Genomic DNA, 20556 nt, shown 5'->3' with positions numbered 1-20556 from the left:
GGGGAGCGGTGAGAAGTCGGCGCGGCAGCAGGTGAAGGCGGTCCCGAGGGAAAACTCCCGAGTCTCTGCTTCCTTCACGAAGACGGAACAGAAGGATCAGCTCGACATCCGAAGGAGTGCCAGGCGCTTGGACAGCTGGCACCGCGTGTAGGCCTCCATCTTACACACTCTGGATCCAGCGCCCTGTTGTCCGACAGAGGACTGCTGTCGCCTCCGGGTTGGCGGCGCCAGAGGACACTTCTTAGCTGTACACCAGAGGGAAGAGAGGAACTCAAGTTATAGGTTTTCCCACAGAGCGAAAGGTTAAAGGTCATTATTTCGGCTGAAAAAGTGGAGACACTTGTTGTAGCCCTTTGGTAAAAAGCTGTTAATCTACGCAATGCTGCCCTCTACCGCCACAAAACATGAATCACAGGTCTGCTACCGAGTCGCCACTCCACCGTCATGGCAGAAATATTAATGCGGATTTTAAAAAAATACAAAGAGTGACGCTTACAAATCTGCATGCAGATGATTACTGATTTGTGCTTGGCAAAAATATTCATACCCTACAAATTTGTCCACATTTTGTCACTCTGCAACCTCAGGCGCCAGTGTAGTCTATTGAGATGTTTTGTGAAAGATCTATATAAAATGTCCCATATTTGTGAAGTGGAAGAAACTGTGTTTTTCAGAGCCGAAACTCTGAAAAGTGTGCCATCCATTAGTATTCACCTCTACTAGTCACTACTTCTTTTGGCTGCAAAAACAGCCATATGTCTTATGGTTTATGTTTCTCCCAGCTTCGTACATTTAAAGACAAAAAATTTAAACTAAATTGAATTTATTTCATACTAATATTAATCAGTCTGACTAGATTAAAACAACCATGTAAATATGACAGATTTAGATACAAGAGTTAATTTTCATCTGTAGTCCCCTGGCAGGTTGATAGTAGAAAATAAAGAGAAATAATTGACACACCCATCTAAAGGCACATATCATTTACTGCAAATTACAAGAAATGGTTAATAGCAGTACAAGTTGTTGATTATAAAAAAAAATCAAGTTACATCCATTAAAGACAAACTGAGCTGGTACACTTCACAGACGGACATGTTGAATATTTGGACACAAATGGGTAATCGCATTACTCCAGTTCTGGTGAGAGCTGGGTGGCTCCGTCCGTCCGTCCGTCCGTCCGTCCGTCCATCCATCTCTTCGGCTTTATCCGGGGTCGGGTCGCGGGGGTAGCAGCTTCAAAAGGGAGGCCCAGACTTCCCTCTACCCCGGCCACTTCTTCTAGCTCTTCCGAGGGAATCCCAAGACGTTCCCAGGCCAGCCGAGAGACATAGTCCCTCCAGCGTGTCTTCCCCGGGGCCTCCTCCCGGTGGGATGTGCCCGGAACACCTCACCAGGGAGGCGTCCAGGAGGCATCCTAACCAGATGCCCGAGCCACCTCAACTATCTCCTCTCGGTGTGAAGGAGCAGCGGCTCTACTCTTGAGTCCCTCCCGGATGACTGAGCTTCTCACCCCATCTCTCAGGGAGAGCCTGAGAGATACACCCTGCGGAGGAAACCCATTTCGGCCGCTTGTATCCGCAATCTCGTTCTTTTGGTCATGACCCAAAGCTCATGACCATAGAAGGTGGGAACGTAGATCGACCGGTAAATCGAGAGCTTCACTTTTTGGCTCAGCTCTCTCTTCACCACGACGGACCGGTACAGCGCCTCCTCAACGGCAGACGCTGCGCCAATCCTTTCTTCCCTCATTCGTAACAAGATCCCGAGATACTTGAACTCCTCCACTTGGTTTAGAACACCCCATGCCCCCTGACCCGCAGAAGGCACTCTACCCTTTTCAGGCTCAAGACCATGGCCTCGGATTTGGAGGCACTGATCCTCATCCCGGCCGCTTCACACTCGGCTGCGAACTGCTCCAGCGAGAGCTGCAGATCACGGCGTGATGAAGCCAAAAGGACCACATCATCCGCAAAAAGCAGAGATGCGATCCTAAGGCCACCAAAATGGATCCCCTCAACACCTTGGCTGCGCCTAGAAATTCTGTCCATGAAAATAATGAACAGAATCGATGACAAAGGGCAGCCCTGGCGGCCCAGCTCCATGGTTAAAAGCCCGGCCACCAGGGGCTCGCCATCATGTCCCCCCTCCAGGCCTGCCTCCAGAGTGGGGCCCCGGTGACCCGCGTCCGGGCGAGGGAACACCAAGTTCAAAGTTCTTGTCCATCATAAAGGGTCTTTGGGCTGCGCCTTGTCTGATCTTCACCTAGGACCTGTCTGCCTTGGGTGACCCTACCACGGGTATAAAGCCCCAGACAGCATAGCTCCTAGGATCATTGGGGCTCTCAAACCCCTCCACCACGATAAGGTGGCAGCCCAAGGAGGAGGCTTCACCTTAGAGGTAGTAATGGTTTTTGGTAGTAAAAACCATTTCTACCAAATGATAACAAAACTGGTAAATTTCCAAAAGTTGAAAACTTATGAAACTCAGAAATTTCCTTTTTGTTCCTAGAAAATTTCTGACTTTTCAATCTCAGAAATTTTCTTGTTTTCTCTAGGCAATTTTTGAGATTAATGTCAACATTTCTGAGTGTTTTTTTTTCCTTTTGTTGAAAACTACCTACAGTGTCCCTACTACATTATTTGTATGCTGTCTGGCAAACCATACTTTTTCCCTTTTTAATAAGACAAAAACATCAGTTTGATTAAAGCAAACGCCACAGAGGGAACTCTTGTCCATCAGAGTCAAGTTCCTCCTCTACCAGCAGGGGGAGCCATCGCTCAAAGCGTGACGTGTTTAACATATGGTCAGCTGGGTCAAAGAGGAAACACAAAAGGAACCTTATTATGAGTGAGCTGTTCGGCACCTTGCAGGCAGCTGGCTCCTGGTATTCCCAAACAGGAAAACAAAGTAACACGTTTAAAAATTCACAAAGGTACAGCGGCGTTTCTCTGATGTGGAACTTCCTTCGCCCGTTTTGCTTGTCCTCCTGGCAGAATGGAGGATATTTTAAACCTCACATTTATTAATATGATGTTTCTGCGTGTTTTCTCAATGACAGGAAGAGGCTATCTCATAGGAAGTGGAAGTAGGAGCGTCCCTCTCTCACACACATGTACCCCCCGCCCCCCTCCCTGCATGGACAGCCCATCCTGTAGCTGGAAGCTTTGTGAGCCAGGAACTCCCCCGTTTTGCTAGTCCATGGCTGCCTGCTTGTATTTTGGTACTCGTCATCCTTTCTGACCTGCTGGCCCGATCCTGGCGCCAGGAGTCTCCACGCCTCTCCCCCCTTATCCTTCTCCCCCCCAGACCCCACGGATAATTCAGACCAGCTGTTGCAAGGTGCCTTTCCTCCCACCCACCACATACTCACACTTGTCTCCGCTACAGCCTTGAGTTAGTCTCGGGGAGAAAAATTGCTTGGCTGTGGGTTTTTCTTTCTTTTTTTTTTTTGGGAGGCCTCAGTCTTTGCATGGGGTCTCACACTGGTGTATAAAATAAATCCAAGTCAATCACAGTCCAGCCCTGCACTCTCATGTTATCCCCACGTCTTAAGATGCTTATTGTCCCCTGGCTCAGACTCAGATGCTGATATTTGCTCTTTTCTTGGTTTCCTCCAATCCAAATTCCTCTCCTCTTTGCCCAACTGCTCCTTCCTAACTATCTGGAATGTGAGACAATAGCAGCAGCCCGAATTGAGTTTTGCAGCGATGTGCCTCGGCGGGGGCCATCTCTTCAACTGGAGTCACATGAAGAGCATGTGCATCCCCGACGATCAAGTGATACCGTGAGGAGATGGAACGTTATTGCCGAGGAATGTTTGACGAATGCGCCGCAGATCGTTTGTGTGCCGTGTTTAATTTCCACTCGAAGCGCTCTTAACAGCATTATCGTGCTCCTTCGTGTGTATTGCTGAGTGTTTTTGGCATTGAGGGGCTCTGTGTAAAGTAAGGTGCCTCTCTGTCTACGGCCTAACCACAGTGGGACTTTGGACTGAGATGGAGGGGAACCCCAAGCATTTGATCCTCGATTTTTTTTCCACCTCCAGTACTGCTGAGTAATGGCCTCGCTAGTGAACTTACAGATGTGTGCATGACAGAGGTTTGGATTGTTTTTTACCAAAGTGGTGCTGGTTCTGGTGGCGGCGTTGCGGTCGCCTCATAGAGCAGCGGTGGATCGTTGTCAGAAATGGGGGCCCGATAGAGGTGGGCGTGGGGGCTGGCGCAAAGAGCTGTTCTGGTGGAACTATGGAGGAAAATAGTTCATGCTGCATTGGGATTTCCTGCCTTTGCTCTGGTTAGCTCTCCCCCTCTCCTCCTCCCTTCCTCGCCTACTCACTCGGCTCTCGACGCCCTTCAGCAGTATAGAAAGTGCTTGGACAACATTCGACTAAAGTTGAGTGGGTGAGTTTACGAAAAGCAGCCAGGATTTGAGGGGTGTAAGTTCGTCGGTGTTGAAGAGTTTTGCAATCAATCTCCAATATCCTGTTTTAATCTGTTCTTCATCCACCGGCCAGTCTTAACTTTTTCTTTAATCCAGAGTAATATGTTGATCTCTCCATCTGATCTGCAGGATATCTGAATTATTTCCTTTTCCTTCTGATTACACCAATGAAAAACCTGTTAGAATTTAACTGATAACATTAGTGTAAAAATCTACTAACATTTTGTTTGGGTGGACCAATATTTACAAAGTACGTACATTTTAACTGCTAAAATTTGTTTAGTTATTTTTGATAAGTTTGAATAAAATGTTTACTTTTTTATTTATTACTTGTAAGAAACTTTTTGATTCAAATTAATTTAGTTCTAACCAGTGTTTTATGTTGACTTGAACTTTAGACACACAAAATTGATCTATTTTATAACTCATCAATCAGCCCAAAGAGTCCATAAACATCAGCATAACAGAATATATGTATGCAATTTCTCAAGAGTAATTTTATACACACAGCTGCTGTGCTGCTTTTTAATATAAGTGTTGGATTTGAACAGTGGCTGGGTCAATAATGGGTTGTAGAAAACAATAGAAGGAGCCTCGCGTCTTTATAGGCGGCCATTTTCAACTATTCTGACATCACTTAACCTCTTCCACAGGATGAAACAGGAAATGACAACACAGTGCAATGTTGTTTTATGGTTATGTTAATGTCAGTGGATCCTACTATAGACTCTAGAACAGGGGTCTCAAACTCCAGTCCTTGAGGGCTGCAGTCCTGCAACTTCTTGATGTGCCTCTGCTGCACCACACCTGAAAAGAATAATTAGGTCATTAAGGCTCTGGAAAACTGATCTACACAAGTAGAAGGTCATTAAGCCATTTCATTCCAGTGTTTTGTACCTGAGGCACATCTAGAAACTGCAGGACTGCGGCCCTCGAGGCCTGGAGTTTGAGACCCCTGCTCTAGAAAGACAGTTTGTTCTCATAAGCTAACATTAGCCTTTTAGCTTCTAAGTGGTTGGCACAAGCTAGTCCAAGCTGTGTTCAGTGTTCACAAAGAATTGGTCATAATATCATGGACAGCAGGCAATATGTTATCTAGTGGTATATACTGAGCATTGCTTTGTTATCCATATTCAAAAATTATTTATCGTACTTGAATATTGTTTAGATATGATCTATTCTTTTCAATCCACTCCTTGATATTTGACATTTGCCACTTTACCATATTTTTGCAGTTTAAAACCTCATATAATAGTCTGGCTCATAATTCATAGCCTAACCCAGGCCTGGCTCGGTCCATAAATGACACAGAAATTAGTTCACAAACGAACCCAAATTAGGTTTGTTTTTCACCCGGTAGCTTTTACAGAGTGTAAATCTGAAGCTTACAAGTTCAAATCAACCAATTCCAAATAAATTGAAGGCGTACGTGATGCGAAACATTATTGAACATTTACAAACTAACATGATTAAATTGAAATGAGCAAAAATCAGCTAATTTTAGCTCAAATTAGCTAAATTACATTTGTAAGGAACAAATGTAAGTAAGTTACATTTGTTACTTACAAATTTAAGTAACATTTACTTACATTTGCTAAATGTTACTTACCAAAAAGTAACATTTAGTAACTTTCTGGAAAAAAATTACTTTTAGGAGTATTTTTACTGTTTTACTTTTTTACTTTTGCTTGAGTAACTTCATAATGAAGTAACAATACTTTTACTTGAGTAAAGTTTTTGTTTTGTCTACCAAACATTTTGGTGAGTAACTTTGCAATTATGTTATTTATATGAATTATTTTCATTTTGGCCTGATAAATACCAACATTTCCACATGTATTTATATTTTGGCCTATCTGATGATGTAAGTTTTAAATATTTCGTGATGTTTTGTTCAGTTACTCAGTACTTCAGTAGACTTTTTACCAAATACTTTTTTGCTCTTACTTGAGTAATTGTTTGAAACACAACGGCATATTGAGTCCATTGTAGATAGAAAAAAAAGGACTTGTTTTCTGCCAAAAAATGTTCTGGGAAATATCTGCGGTTCAGAAGTCAAAAATTTGTGAGAAAACGCTCTGAAATTCTGAGATCAATCTCAGAAATTCTCTAGAAAAAACTTGAGTCAAAAACCTTGACTTTTTTTTGACCTTTACATTTTTGACATTTTTGACAAATATCAAAAATGTTCAACTTCTGAAACTCAAAAATTTCCAAGCTTTTCTCTTAAAAATTTCTTGGATTAATCTAAAATTTTCTGATTTAATTGGCAGAAATGTACTCCTTTTTTTCTGCCCTAATACCCCATCATAGGACGGCTACTTTTTACTTTTACGCGAGTAAAAATATGTCGAAGTTGTGTTGCCCAGCCCATCTCTGCTAACACCCTACAAAATGTTTCTTTTTATAGTGCTTTTCCAGCTAGGGTCTACATCCAGTGACCTCAGCCCTGTGAATAAACAGCAGTCAAACTGCTGCTCGTGTTAAATGCAATAAGGACAGGTGCGTCTCCATTTGGCGGCACCCAGACACGTCGCGTTGGTGTTAAAGAGGAGGTGGATGTGGCACATGGGGGCCCTGGGTTTAGAACCTCTCTTCCAGGGCTTTGATCTGGAAGTGTGAGCAGTGGAGCTCAGGGCCATGTGTCACTCATTAGCGGTGTGGTGAGAGCACGCAGGCTGGCAGGTTTCTTTTTTCCCCCACTTTCTTTCTGGTGAGGATGCTGTGAAAATGTCTGCTCATGGGGTGTTCCTGCTAATAAACCCCGAGGGTGGCGTAAGCACTTGGGGGCGGGGAGCTAAAAATAAACCCTCGCAGTGCAGCTCTCTTTAATAACTCGGCATCATTTCCATCCCACCTCGTGGCGCACACATTTATGCTAAACAGATTGCACAGGAAGTCGAAGAGACGATCTCAGTGAAAAAGCCCCGCTGCCCTCGTTCGCTGTGTTGGGAAAGGAGGGAAATGGAAACCAGATGTCTGAGATCCACCGTGAATATGTCAAAGCTCTAAGACTATGTCAGTTCCTCCTCGTCCTATTGGTGGACGGCAGCTTTTCTGCGCCGTCATCAGTAAAGTCTGCAATACTCCCTCCCCACGGATGTCTCCGCAAGGCCTCGGCTGCAGCTAAGAGCCGGAGATTCTGGGAAAAGAAGTCGCGACGCCTCTCGAAGATGATCTCTTTTGCTTTTTTTTTGTATTCCTTGGGTTCCAGTCCTCACCACATTCCTCAAATTTCAGGATAACTTCCCATATCCCAGGACTCAGCCGGGTGGCAAATCTCTCAGCGCTCCTCTGTGGATAGATTGCTTTCTCTAGCTTGAGAAAATAACAAGCTACAGAGTAATGACTTAACAAGCATCAGGATAATGGCTTCAACATGTGCAGGACTGCGTTTTGCTGTGTGTGTGTGTGTGTCTGTGTGCGCACACGTTTCTGGACCGTGTGCGCTCTCTGCTTGCTTGGCCTGTGTGTGTCTATTGTTTGGGAGCCGACTTTGCAGAATCAACTGGTTTAAAAGGCTGGGTGGCTCTGCCACGACTCCGCAGGCTCCAAGCCTTTGGGGATCAGGAGCTCTTCGTGTGTCACGATGACGAGATGCGTCTGCGGGGTGTCGGTGGGAGGGATGAGTGTTTTCCATCACAAACAGCTGCTTCTCAGGCCTCCCACAAGGAACATGGCTTCTCTGAAAAGTGCACACAACCCTGCTAAGATGTCAGGGTTTTGTGATGTTGCTATAATAAGCTTCAAGAAAACATCCCAGTTTATGATAAACAGGTTGGGTTTTTTTTTTGGTTTTTTTTGGACTGATGAAGTTGAAACTTTGCACCATCAAGACCACAAGAGCCAAATTCAAAGTGAAACATGCAGTTTGAGGCATCTTGACTAGAGGTTACTTTTCCTTATGTAGAACAGATTTTTCCCCTCGCCTGTAAATTAAGTTATTAATCTTCCCAAAAATCTATCAGGTTCGATTGAAAACCTATCAGAGATTGCAAATTCCACTCGATTCTCATCTCCCTTCAGACGTCAGTTTGGGATTTCTCCCATTGACCTGGATTACTCTGTTAGAATTTCTACCAACAAACCAAAGGAGAACTTGTGCACAGTGACATTGATTTTCTGCTCTTTTTTAGATTTGTAGTCTGCCTGTAGTTTTAGCGACGGCAGCAGAGGAAGTGAACGAAGCTGTTCGATCCGTATTGATCATGCTTCCAAATATTTCAACAACATTAACATTAATTTTTTTATTGGCACTTCTCTCTTCGTAGTGGAGGACGTTGTTTACATCGAAGGCCTTTTATGGTAAGTTTCATAGCATCAAATTGATGCAGTACATACATCCTGGGCAAACGTTAGTGATTGGGTAAAATTTAAAACCTCAATAGAGCCTTGTCCGGATCATCTGTGCGGAGCAAAGCGTAGAACAAGGAGCTGTTTGTTTTTTTTTACCAGGCTAGTATCCATCCAAATCCACACTAGAATGACTTCACCAGAGAAAAATCTACTATTTTAGAGTCATCTAGCTGAGTTCAGAGCTAAATCTGGCAGAAAACCTGCAAGAGGATATAAAGATGTCCGCTCAATCCGTTGGAATTAGAAAACTCTTCCCAGGTAGACTATAAATCCGAGCTAACTGACCCGAGAAAACCTGATGATGACATTAAGTCGTGTCAGTGAGAGAAAATTATGTGATATATTGAAGGTAGGCATGTTTACTCAACCAGGTCATCGCACCTTTTTCTTTCAAACTGATTTTTAAATTTTTTTTCAATGAAATAAATTTCACGTAATAAATGGAAAATGGTTTGAAATGATCTGTTGTGGCCTCATTATTTTCCATCTTAGAAAACCGGCATTTAAACGGGCGTGTGCCCTCTGTGTATTTGTCCGTCTGCATGGCGGCGGAGTTGCTTTTTAGCTAATTGCTGGTGTTGACTTTGTTGAGAAGCGCTTTCGATGCCACACATCTGCTCCCTCGGAGGCACCGCCTCAAATTTGAACTCTCTTCGATCTCCGTCGGACTAAATGTGGGAGAGGACGCCCGTCCGTCCTCAGCATCCAGCTTCACACCAAACACCTGTTGCTGCTCCAAACTCATCCTGGTGCGAACCTGTCGGGTTTGTTCATGGGAAACTGCAATGTTGTGACCGAACTCCCAGTACCCTTTCCTGTCAATGACATGCTGACGTGCAGCGCCGTCAGCTGCTGCTTTGTCTGACTTGCCCGAACAAGCGCAACGCTACTTTTTCACACAGGGCTTCCAAAGGGCTCAGCGAGTCAGAGCCACGGGCGGCGTGGGGTGGGGGGGAGAGTCTTTTTCCCAGCATGGTGGCTGACACTGTTTACATACGGTTACACCGCAACATGCTGGGACATGACGAAGTCTATCAAACCTCTTTCATAGTGCTGCCTGGAAGACCTGAGGCAACAGTTCAACGACAGCTTTGCACCTTGCCTGGGAAAGAATGCTCAGGTGTATCAAGCAGGTGAAGTCTGCTCTCCTGGCAGGTGCAGGTCCAGGAAGAAGGCACCTGTTTTACCAGTTTTCATTTGAGACGATCAACAAGTGCAGATTTATACGATTTTAGAAATAAAATAAGAGATTGCTTTTTCGTTTTATGTATTATTTCAACACTACGCATTTGTCTCTTGTTGAAATTCTTAAGAGTTTTCTGAAGACCCTCCTTCTGAAATGGTCAGTGTGATCTGATTGGTCAACTTAAATGAGTGAGATTAAAATGAGCCATTAATTAAGAAACGGGGGATTGAGGGCGGAGTTTGGCTAAAAAAAACGCATGTATACTCTTTGCTACCAACCATTTCACTTTAGCTCTAGTTGGTTGAGCTTCTTGTCCTGCCGGAAGGTGAACCTCTGCTGCCGCCCAAAAGCTTCCTCTTTCCTCTTGGTTTGCCCTTTCTTGTATTCAATCACCTTCCCATCAAATCCGGCCAGTTTTCATATTTCTTTCAAAGAGATTTATCCTCACAGCGTGAGGCACAGTAGGGGTGGCGTCTAGTGCTGGCTTTCTGCCCCTCACAGCGTTTTGCATTTAGGTCAGAAAAACTTCACCTTTGTTCTCATCTGACCAGATCACCTTCCTCCACAGATCTGCTGTATTGCTTATGGAAAACCAGAACTTCTCTGAACAATTAACTGAGAAACTCTGAAATATCTTGAAATTGTTAGTTTCAAGATAAACTAACAATTTATCTTGAAGTTGCACCAAACTTTTTCCATTTTCCGGTAAAGTGGCAGTATTATGTAAAATTGACTTGTTTGGGCTCTACATCATGTTATAATGTTATTCCCTGGAGTGTCGCCTTGATTCTTCCATGCATGTTTGAGAAATCCTTTAATTTCCATGGTAACCGTTCAGCTGTGCGAAATGCCTGAGTGGAGCTGGACCCGCCTTTGAAAGCTTGCAGTTTCCAAGACTCCGCCTCACAGAGCAGCCGTCCCCACTCTGCTCCTTCAGACTAGCCAGCAGCAATTAGCAAACATCTGGTGGAACTGAGCATCAGCTGAGCTCATTATAGGAGCTGCTTCTCAGTGAAACACTGTTAAAACCGTTGTTAAAGGGTTAGTAGAGGAGCCATGTTGTGATGACGATGGAGTTTCAGAAAGAGCGAGAGTTTTTTTCTTATTCGATATATAGCATTTTTTTTAACAACTAAAGTAAACATAGATACTTGCTATAAAAGGCACTATGTGTCTGGAAAATATATAATACTGCCCCTTTAAAGCTTTTCATAACACACACCTGCTGAAAACTTCTCCACAGCTTTGTCCCCGATCAGTCCGTCTAAAAACAAGAATAAAAACAAAGGTCCTTTAAACATGAAAACACGTTTTCTTTAGCAGTCATTTCTCTAAATATCGTGTAACATTTGCAGCTCCAAACAATTTGTATTTAGCTAGACCTAGGGCTATCACATATCCTATTAACATACATGGAAGTTTATGGATTCAAGGAATTAATTTGACATATTCTTCAATGTTCATATCAATTTCAGAAAAAATAAAGCTTGCTCTAAGGTTTCAGCAACTGTTATTAACTGTAACATCAATGATTTCTTTTTAAAAAATGTGCCCAAGCCCAAAGCGTTCGTCAGTAGTGTTTGAGTTTTCTGATGAGTTTGTGTTTTCTTGGTGAAGCAGTTTATTTTAATTATAAAACTGTAACAGTAGAAGGCCACACAGAGCCTTCTACACAGACGGTGATCTGTGACCTTCAGATCAGGATCTGAGGGTGATCCTGATGTGCCTCAGATCAATGAAGGTGTCATGTTTCATTTAGATAGGAAACCAAATGTAACCCTCTCGAGTGCGACGCCGATCATTTAAGAAGCTTAAACAAACAGAAAACAGATCCGTTCAGCTGTTTTCAGTCACAACTGCTAGTTTTCTTTTTCTTTTTAGTAAGACACTGAAAACTTGGCATTCAAAATCAATTATATGCAAATATAATGGATATGACGCAAAAACACTGTGACTTCTCCATGAATTTGACATACATTGTAAAAACATCAACTTTATGACTGAATGTTTGAACCAGGATGAGGGGGAAAAGACCAAATTCCAGTAAGACTGGTAGAGTAACCTTAAGGCTATTAAAATAAATAATAATAATAAAAATAATAATAAAACTCTGTTACACATGCAAACTGCATATATCATCACTGCAGTGAAATATAGTGGTGGCAGTATCATGCTGTGGGGAGGCTTTTTTTCAAGCAGGGAAAGGGAATTTGATCAGAGTTTGTAGGAAGACGCTAAATACAAGGACACGAAGGGCGGAAAACCTGCCAGCAACTGAAAAACACCTGAGATGGGTGTGGAGGTTGGGGTAGAATGGCCTAGTTAAAGTCCACACTTAAATCTACGGCGATATAGCCTCTTCCAGTCAGCAGAGTCTGCCGTGAATGCTAAGGCTAGCTAGCATAGCCACTGATGATGACGGATGACCAGCTTTTGTGTAATGGTAAGTTGTTTCTCCGCCATTAGCGGATTTAGCAGCAAGTACACGAGATTGATCGACAGCACTAAGAGCCTCCTCCTGGTTCTGATTGGTTGTTTTTGATTGAGAGCTGTGCATTTCTTCACATAGCAATAGCAGCTCTGGGAGGAAGCGGATGAAATTGCTCTTTTCACAGATTGTTTGTCTTGTACCATGCTGTCATGACATAGTGATAGTTGTAACAAATATGTAAAAACATATTTTTTTAATAGAAGTTACATACTGCAGCAGCTTTAATCAAAAACTTCTTGCTAAGATGCTACACAAACCTCTGAAAGTGCAAAAAAGAGAAAGAAGAAGAAGCAACATCAGGATCTTTCAGGGAGTTTCTTGTTTCCTTTCCCAGAGTATAAGTCAGCTTTATTGTCCTCTTCTCATCTCCTCGCCAATCCCATCAACCTCTGGGTGATCGAATGCCCCTGAGGAGGCGCAGGAAAAGCACAGAGCTCAGGCATCACCCGTGGTTCTCCTCCTTCTCCCCCCTCTTTTCCTCTTCTCACTGGCATGGAGTCCAGAGCAACACATGTCTCTGATCAAGTCCAGCCTGCGTCATCAGTTAGTAAACTCCAGGCTCCAGGAAAACCAACAGAGAGCACATTCATAGCCGGCGACCCTGTGACTGAGTGTGTGATTCATTACTTTTTAATATGCTCCCTCACCACCCCCTCCACCCCCAACCCACCCAACCACTTCTTCTCCAATCCGGCCGAGGGGCAACTCCACACAGCCTGATCGAATCCATCATTAAGCATACTTGTGGTGTTACCGCTGTTGGTCTTGTTTACCAGATGCGATAGCTGTCTCAGCTCAACGGAGACAGGAATTAGCTCTGCATTCTGAAGTTCACATCCGAGTCGAGAAAGAGACGGCGACGCTCCGTGAAATAAACCCCAATCACATGTGGGGAGAAGAGATTCAGCCGAAACACAGGAGGAAGTTGGTGGATGTTGGACGATGTGAGGCGAGGGGTGTTCTGGGGAGAGTATCCGTCAAAAGTGAAGAGCAAGTCTATTCCAAAGAGTAAATTACAAAAATGACTTTGTTTCCGATCCCTCAGACAGCTGACACAGATTAACATTGCTCAGGTCAAATTTTACAATGCCTCGCAGAAGCATTCGTTCCCCTTGAGCTGTCCCATATGTGGTCACTTTACAAACGTCAACACTTCACTGGAATTTTACGTAACACAAAGTAGGGCCTAACCGTGCGTTACTGTGTGTTATAATAAGCGGTTCAAAACCATTTTTTAAAAATAAGAATGTGGTAAAGTCTTCCTGAAAAGCCGTCAGGACTCACTATCAGTTTTCACGCCTGATCGTCCAGTAGACGCGGTTCGATTGGGGAACAAAGTTGCAACGTTTGTTCCTCTTGAAAAACATGTTCCCTCCTTCCCCTGTGGTGGCGCTGCTCCAAGAACTATTGAAGGAAATAAGAAAAAAAAACAATGAAGAAGACAATGAACATAGCTTCTTTCTTTGCAAAATGTAAATAAAAATGTAGTAATGTCAAATTTTAGTTGTGGTAGGATTCTCTTGTGTCTTTGTGAAAAGACCCAGAGTCATTTCACCTGCTAGCGCTAGACTCCTTCCTTTGCTTACCCAGAATGCCTTGCACTACAGTCCTCTTCCTGCTTTTGGAACGGTCTCTGGTCCGCTTGGCGTTCACATATGCATCTGAACCACACCAGAGTTCGCTTCAACCGAACCGAGACCGAGGTTTTTAGGCAGACCAGAGTTTGGTTTCTTTTGGTCCGCATCAGAGTTTGACTACGCATTCTCACCTCCCCAAACTAACTAGACTTTCAAGGCAAACAAATTAGAGTTTGATTAAAGTGGACTAAACAGGTCTGGTGTGAATTAGTAATTAATTATTAAAGAGAACCCATATGTGTGTAATTTCATGGAGGAAAACCTACCATCATGGTGAATGCACATGGTGAAGCATGGTGGTGGTTGTGGGGATGTATTTTTTCATTTTGGGAAGCTGGTAACAAAGCAATCCTACAAGAAAACCCTTTGGAGGTAGCTAAAGACTTGAGATTGCAGCAGAAGTTCGCCTTCCACAGAATATAAACTCCTGCCTCCATTGCTACGTTGGAAGCATATCCATGTTCTAAAATAGCCCAAAGTCCAGCTATAAATCCAAATGAGAGCTTGCAAGAAGGCCTGTTCGCATCTGCGAAGAGACTCTAGTCAGATGTTTTCTTAGTCAGATGCGAAGGCATCCAAGCTCACTAAGCTTGAACTATTTTTGCAAAAAAGAAAAGAAAAAAACCCAGTGTCATCATTATCAGTTTTTTGAGGTTTTGAGTTGTATCTGTTACAAAAGCTGATTGGCCTCCTCTAAGTGTACAGAGATGCATTAGATTGATGATTTTGATCTATGAAACTTTTTGCTACAACAGTATTTTCCCTTTGCTAGTTCCATGTATTTGGACAGAAGAAGCGAAACAAGCATTTGGTGTCATGGCTCCTACAGTATGATAGATCAGTCTGATCTTCAGATGTCCAATCTCATTTCTTTATAGTTATTTCAAAGTATGTTACGAATAAGCAACATACTTTTAACCAGTGTCAGTGCTCTTGAATAGTTTTTTGTTGTTTGTTTTTATTATCTAATTGTGTTTTAGGCATCTTTGTTCAGTGTTACCATTTTGTTGTGTGATGCAGGCTTTCTGCCCATTTTCCCCTTGTAAATGAGATGTTGAGCTCAGTGGGATTTTAACCTAGCCTGGTAAAAGTCAGCCCCAGGGTCTACGCTTTGCTTCGTACAGAGGGTCTGGAACCTCAGCTATTGAGAAACAGTTGCCAGTTGGAGACATAGACTTTGTTTTAAATTTTACCCAATCGCTAACTTTTGCCCGTGACGTTTGTAATGCGGCAGTTTGATGCTATGAAGCTTACCGGAAGTTGCCTGTGATGTAAACAACCATGCTCCTCTGCTAAGAGAGAAGTACTGGTCCGAACGAGACGAGGCGGCTCTTGATGTTAATTCAATATTTGGAAGCGTGGCCAACACGGACTGAACGGTGTTGTTCACTTCTTCTGCAGCTAAAACTACAAGCAGCAATTCTAAAATGGTGCCGAAAATTAACGCTACCGTTCACAACTTTTTCTTCTGCTCGCTGATTGGTCCAGTAGAAATTCTACCAGAGAAATCACAGTCAATGGGAGAAAGCCCAGACTGAGCCGTGAAGGGAAATGAGAATTGAGTGGGATTGCGTTGTAAGGCCAGTTTTAACCTGGTTAAATAAAGGAAAATGAATGAATGACTTAGTTGGTAGACTCGCATTTGAAACTACAGCAAACAACATGGTTCTTCAAACTTTTCAGATTTGCATTAGTAAAAAACAAAATAAAAATTTGTCTTGCTTCACTGTCGCAAATACAAAATGCTCAAACGTTCCAACGCTTATTACAATGACACGCTGGGAGTAGACCAGTACCTCCCCCGGAGATGATCAGCTTACCAGCGGGAGGCTGTGAAATTTTTGCTAAATGAACACCGACCCTCAGATGACGATCATATGCAGCACCGGCGCTACGCTTCATACTTTTCTCTGCAGTCAGCCTGCAGCCAAGGCGAAGGCCCTTCCCCGGGAGCGCTCTCACCAGGCCTCAACTATCATGAGAGCAGATGACTGCTGTTTACGAGATGCTGACAGCTCCTTCCTGTCTCACAGATCATGAGCCCTGACTGCTGCTGCTGTTGCCACCGCTGCCCCGAAGGCCACTCTTTAGTTCCCGGCCACCCGGCTCCACCCTTGAAAGTCTCGGATGGAGGGTGGGATGAATCAAGACGTGGGAGGAACACGGAGCTGGTCGTGGCAAAGTGCAGCAACAGAACAAGCGCTTGATCTCAGCAGCTCTTCCAGCCCAGAGATGCAGCTTATTTGTGGGGGTTAAAGTAGGCCAGTGTAAACTCCCACTTCCTGTCGGGCCTCTGTCTCACAGGAGGGCGGGAGGTTTGGGGGGGGGAGGCAAAGAAGAGATGATCCTCCTGTGAAGAGGGAAAGGCTGCTCCTCTGTAGGGACCATTTCCACTTAAAACACACACACACACAAATAGAAATACAGCCACAGAGACAACCAGAGAGTGAGTGGGAGAGCGAGCGAGCGAGGAATACACAAACACAGTGGGGTTCAGGAATGTTAAACACATGCTTTATGGCATAAATAGCAGCCACTTTTGGTAAATTACAGTGAGTGCTCTGGCACTGTAAAGCACACAGCAGGAAAACGCTCTCAGATTTCACATCCAGACCCTGCGGGACAAAAATTTAAAAAAAGGGAGTGTGTTGTGTTTTCAGTTCTGTTGAGGAACTGGGAAAGGGTACAACTCTTTGCAGTATCCCGTGCGTGCTGCGTTAGCTCCGTTAGCGAACTTGGTACACTTTTAGTAAACGCTGAACGCGTCAGAAAGGTGGAGGACATCAAAACGTATCGCCCCTGACTTTAGCACACAAAACAAAAAAAGTGACGTGATCACTTCAACTGGAAGCCAGTCACCATGAAAGCTGCTGAGTGAACTCGAGAGAGTTGCTTTTTGCTAACAGCTGACACCCTCACCCCAGGACATCACAGCTTACATCACCAACATAACCCTGAGCAACAGCTGAGCCTTTATTAGCTCTTCCCCAAAAGGATCTTGGGTAAACGACAGAGATAAACCCAAACAATCACGCTGGGCCAGCTTTGTGTTTATGCACAGTTTTTTGAAGTCTGAACAGTTGCAGATTAGAAACTACTGAAATGTTCTGCGGTTTAAAATCCTTTTATCAGATCCCAAAGAAATCCCAGGAGTGCTTCGTGAAAAAAAACAACATTTATTACACTTTTCCTTTGCTTCCAAGAATAACAATTTTGATGATTTGGAGATATTTTTAGTCCCAAAACCCAGAAAAAGTCCCAGTGTGTAAAGTAAAGCAGCGTAATGTCACGGCTGGAAAGCTACCATCAGCATGTCTGTCGAGCACTGACTACTTACTCGACCTGGTTGCCTTAGTTACCTAAGAAATCAGCTTTTCATATTTGGCTAACTCTAGAAATAACAGACTGGCAGAAATGTATGATTTTCTGCACAATTGGAAACTACTCAGGTCTATGTAGCAAAATCGACAATAGATAAACATTAGCCTAGAAGTATGATTTTTATAACAGTAAAAAGGCCAAAATTCACCTCCCGGTAACTGTTATTGGTCTACTTTAAGCCTTGCAGCCATGTCCACTTTTAAAGCTCGTCTTAAAACCCATCTATTTTATTTGGCTTTCAACTCTAGCGGGATCTAGTTTTAAATTGTATGTTTTTGTTTTTAAACTGTAAGTTTTTATTTTATGCTTTTTTATTGTTATGTTGTGTTTTGATGTACAGCACTTTGTATCAGCTGTGGTTGTTTTAAAGTGCTTTATAAATAAAGTTGGTATGGTATGTTTTGCAAGGGCAATATTTCATGATCGCAACCTATTTGGTACGTACAACAAACAAATCAGCATCATAGGAGGTGCATTATCTTGTTGATCTAACAAATCAGCATTTAAGATCAGAATATTAAATCAGACCAATAAAAAAGCTAAGTGGACTTGTTTAGCTTCCTATTTAAATATTTAATTTGCAAGCAATGTTGGTTACAGTGATATTTATAAATGTATGAGTAACATGGTGAAAATGTGACTTTAAGAAATTAACGGCCATGTCTTTTCTTTAGACAGGCTAACTAAACCAAAATATTGCTGTTGATTTGTTACTGGGTAACTTTACAAATGGCTCCCCATACATTGCCAGCAGAAAAATAGTTCAAGATAAATCTTTTATAACATATGGGCTAATAAACTAAACTGTGCATTCTTGCACTTTGTCAGATCAATACAGCATAAAAAGCAGCGTATTAAGTTAGGTTCATGTAATGGTGACGAAATGTAGTGTTGCTTTGCTGCATTTTCAAGCGATTCTTGACATTGACATCACTTTTTGCAAGAACAAGAGTGGTTCTTGTTTGTCCCAGTACAAAGCAAATAGTCCCGTTTGACATTTTTTCTTGATCTAAATATTAAATAAAGCACCACGATACCAGGCACGCGCAGGGGGGCAAAGGGGGCTTGAGCCCCTGCCCCTTTTATCCTTGATGCCCCTAGTGCCCTTTTTGAGTTTTTTCTTTTTTATCTGTATGTCAGAAGGCCTGCTTGTGTCCCTCAGCAATAATATTTAGCTAAATATAATTTAGCAAAATAAACTAGTCTGGCTGCCCTCAGTCTAATGACTCTCAGAGCCTCCATGTTGTTCAGACTCCGGGTCCATGGTGAGGAGGAGCAGCGGATCTGAGCCCTCTATCAAATTATGGCCAAGAATATTTTTTTACCTTGTTTTGTGAATAAAAACGTAGGTCTGATGACGTTAGAAAAACTGTTTCTATTTATATTTTCATAATCGTCCTTGCAATAGCGGGATAAAACCCGCCTCGCCTCTAAACACAGAAATGCTGCAGAGAAACTTCTGACTTTAACTTCATCATTCTGCTAAAAGCCCGGTTCACTACAGGCAGCTTGAGTCGGTCCCACCGACGGATATAAAGAATATCTGTCTTTATATCAGACATCCTGATATAAGACACGGTACCGACTGTCACCACGACGCAGCTCAAAGCCCCGGTACCACCTGGTACCACCTGGTACCACCTGCTGACCGCTCTGCTTCTCTTTAACGTTTCTACCAGGCGGGTTAAAGCCGCTGCTGATGGGATCTGGGCCGGAGGTTCTGGGCTGTAAATAGAAGTTACTGCAGAACCTCAAGTGTTAAAGGAAGATTCGGCCCATTTAGAGTCACAAAATAAACAGAGAACATATTGTAGCAATAATTAGAACCGCAGCAAAAAGCCAAACATGCCACAAGAAAATGAATCAAAATGTCCCCAAAGCATCGGGGGACTGACAGGGGCCACCGTGGGATTCCAGGTGGATTCCAGGTAGATTCCAGGTAGATTCCAGCGATGCGCATCACAGCGGCTCTTCATGCAGGGCCGGCCCAAGGTAATATGGGGCCTTAGACAGAACCCCCCGGAACCCGTGCTACTAAGAACCTCAGCATCACTAACATGTTTAAATACAGATAAGGTGAATCTGTGAGAGGGAGACCAGGTTTATTGGCCAAGTTTAAAATCAATCACTGATTATTGGTTATTTGCTGTGATGTATTTGTGAACAAACCCAATTCAAACACAAAGATTACACCATATTGTAGCCATGGTAACACAACAATCAAACTATCAAAATGATTCTTTAAACTTTTACAAAGTAAACTTCCTAATTAAATCCCTTTGAGCTTTTTTGATCTATAAATCAGTCTGCAGCCAGGTTGTTCTAGAGGTTAAATAGATATTATTAGGGCTTAATTAGTAAAAAGGTAGCAAATTAGCTTATTTCATAACTTTATAACCTTTGACCTTCTCTGCTCTGGTCTGTTTAACAGCTACAGTCTCAGATCAGCTCAGCCCTCCAGGACTGTCAGCAGCAGAAACAGAAACTTTATACCTGTTGGGGAAAATATAGACTATATTTGCTTTGCATTGTTCCTGTATGATGGCAATGATATAATAGCATCCAATTAAATTCTTGATCAACATGGGTTGTTGCTGTGTTGTTGTTCGGTGTTTTAAGATCTTGTTCAATGTGCCCTTTTTAACTTTGAGCCCCTGCCCCTCCAAAGGTCTCTGCACGGCTCTGCATGATACTGTAAAACCGCATATATATATATATATATTTTTTTTTTTTTTCTCGAGTTGTCACACCGTGAGACTCCCGTACAAGCCCCAATCCTGGTTTCAAGAAATCCCATTTACAGCAACTTTATGTGAGGTGAGTCAGTCGGACTGCATGCTAGCTGTGAGCACATAACCCTGAGTCAGAAGGAAACCAGGAACGATGCTGTGGAACAGTTTACCTCACTCTGCGCTGCATGGCCAAGGCTCAGGCCTCGGCCCACGCATGGCGACTGACTGACTGACAGGCACGGTGACTAGTAGCTTGACTTACTGACTGAAAGCGGAGGAGCCATGGGAACCTAACGCGCCAGACTTTGACTCACTGTCTAGGAATATATG

This window comes from Xiphophorus maculatus, chromosome 20 (genome assembly GCF_002775205.1).
Source record: "Xiphophorus maculatus strain JP 163 A chromosome 20, X_maculatus-5.0-male, whole genome shotgun sequence".
Taxonomy (NCBI): domain Eukaryota; kingdom Metazoa; phylum Chordata; class Actinopteri; order Cyprinodontiformes; family Poeciliidae; genus Xiphophorus; species Xiphophorus maculatus.
The sequence above is the reverse complement of the archived record's forward strand: the minus strand, read 5'-3'. Positions refer to the sequence as shown.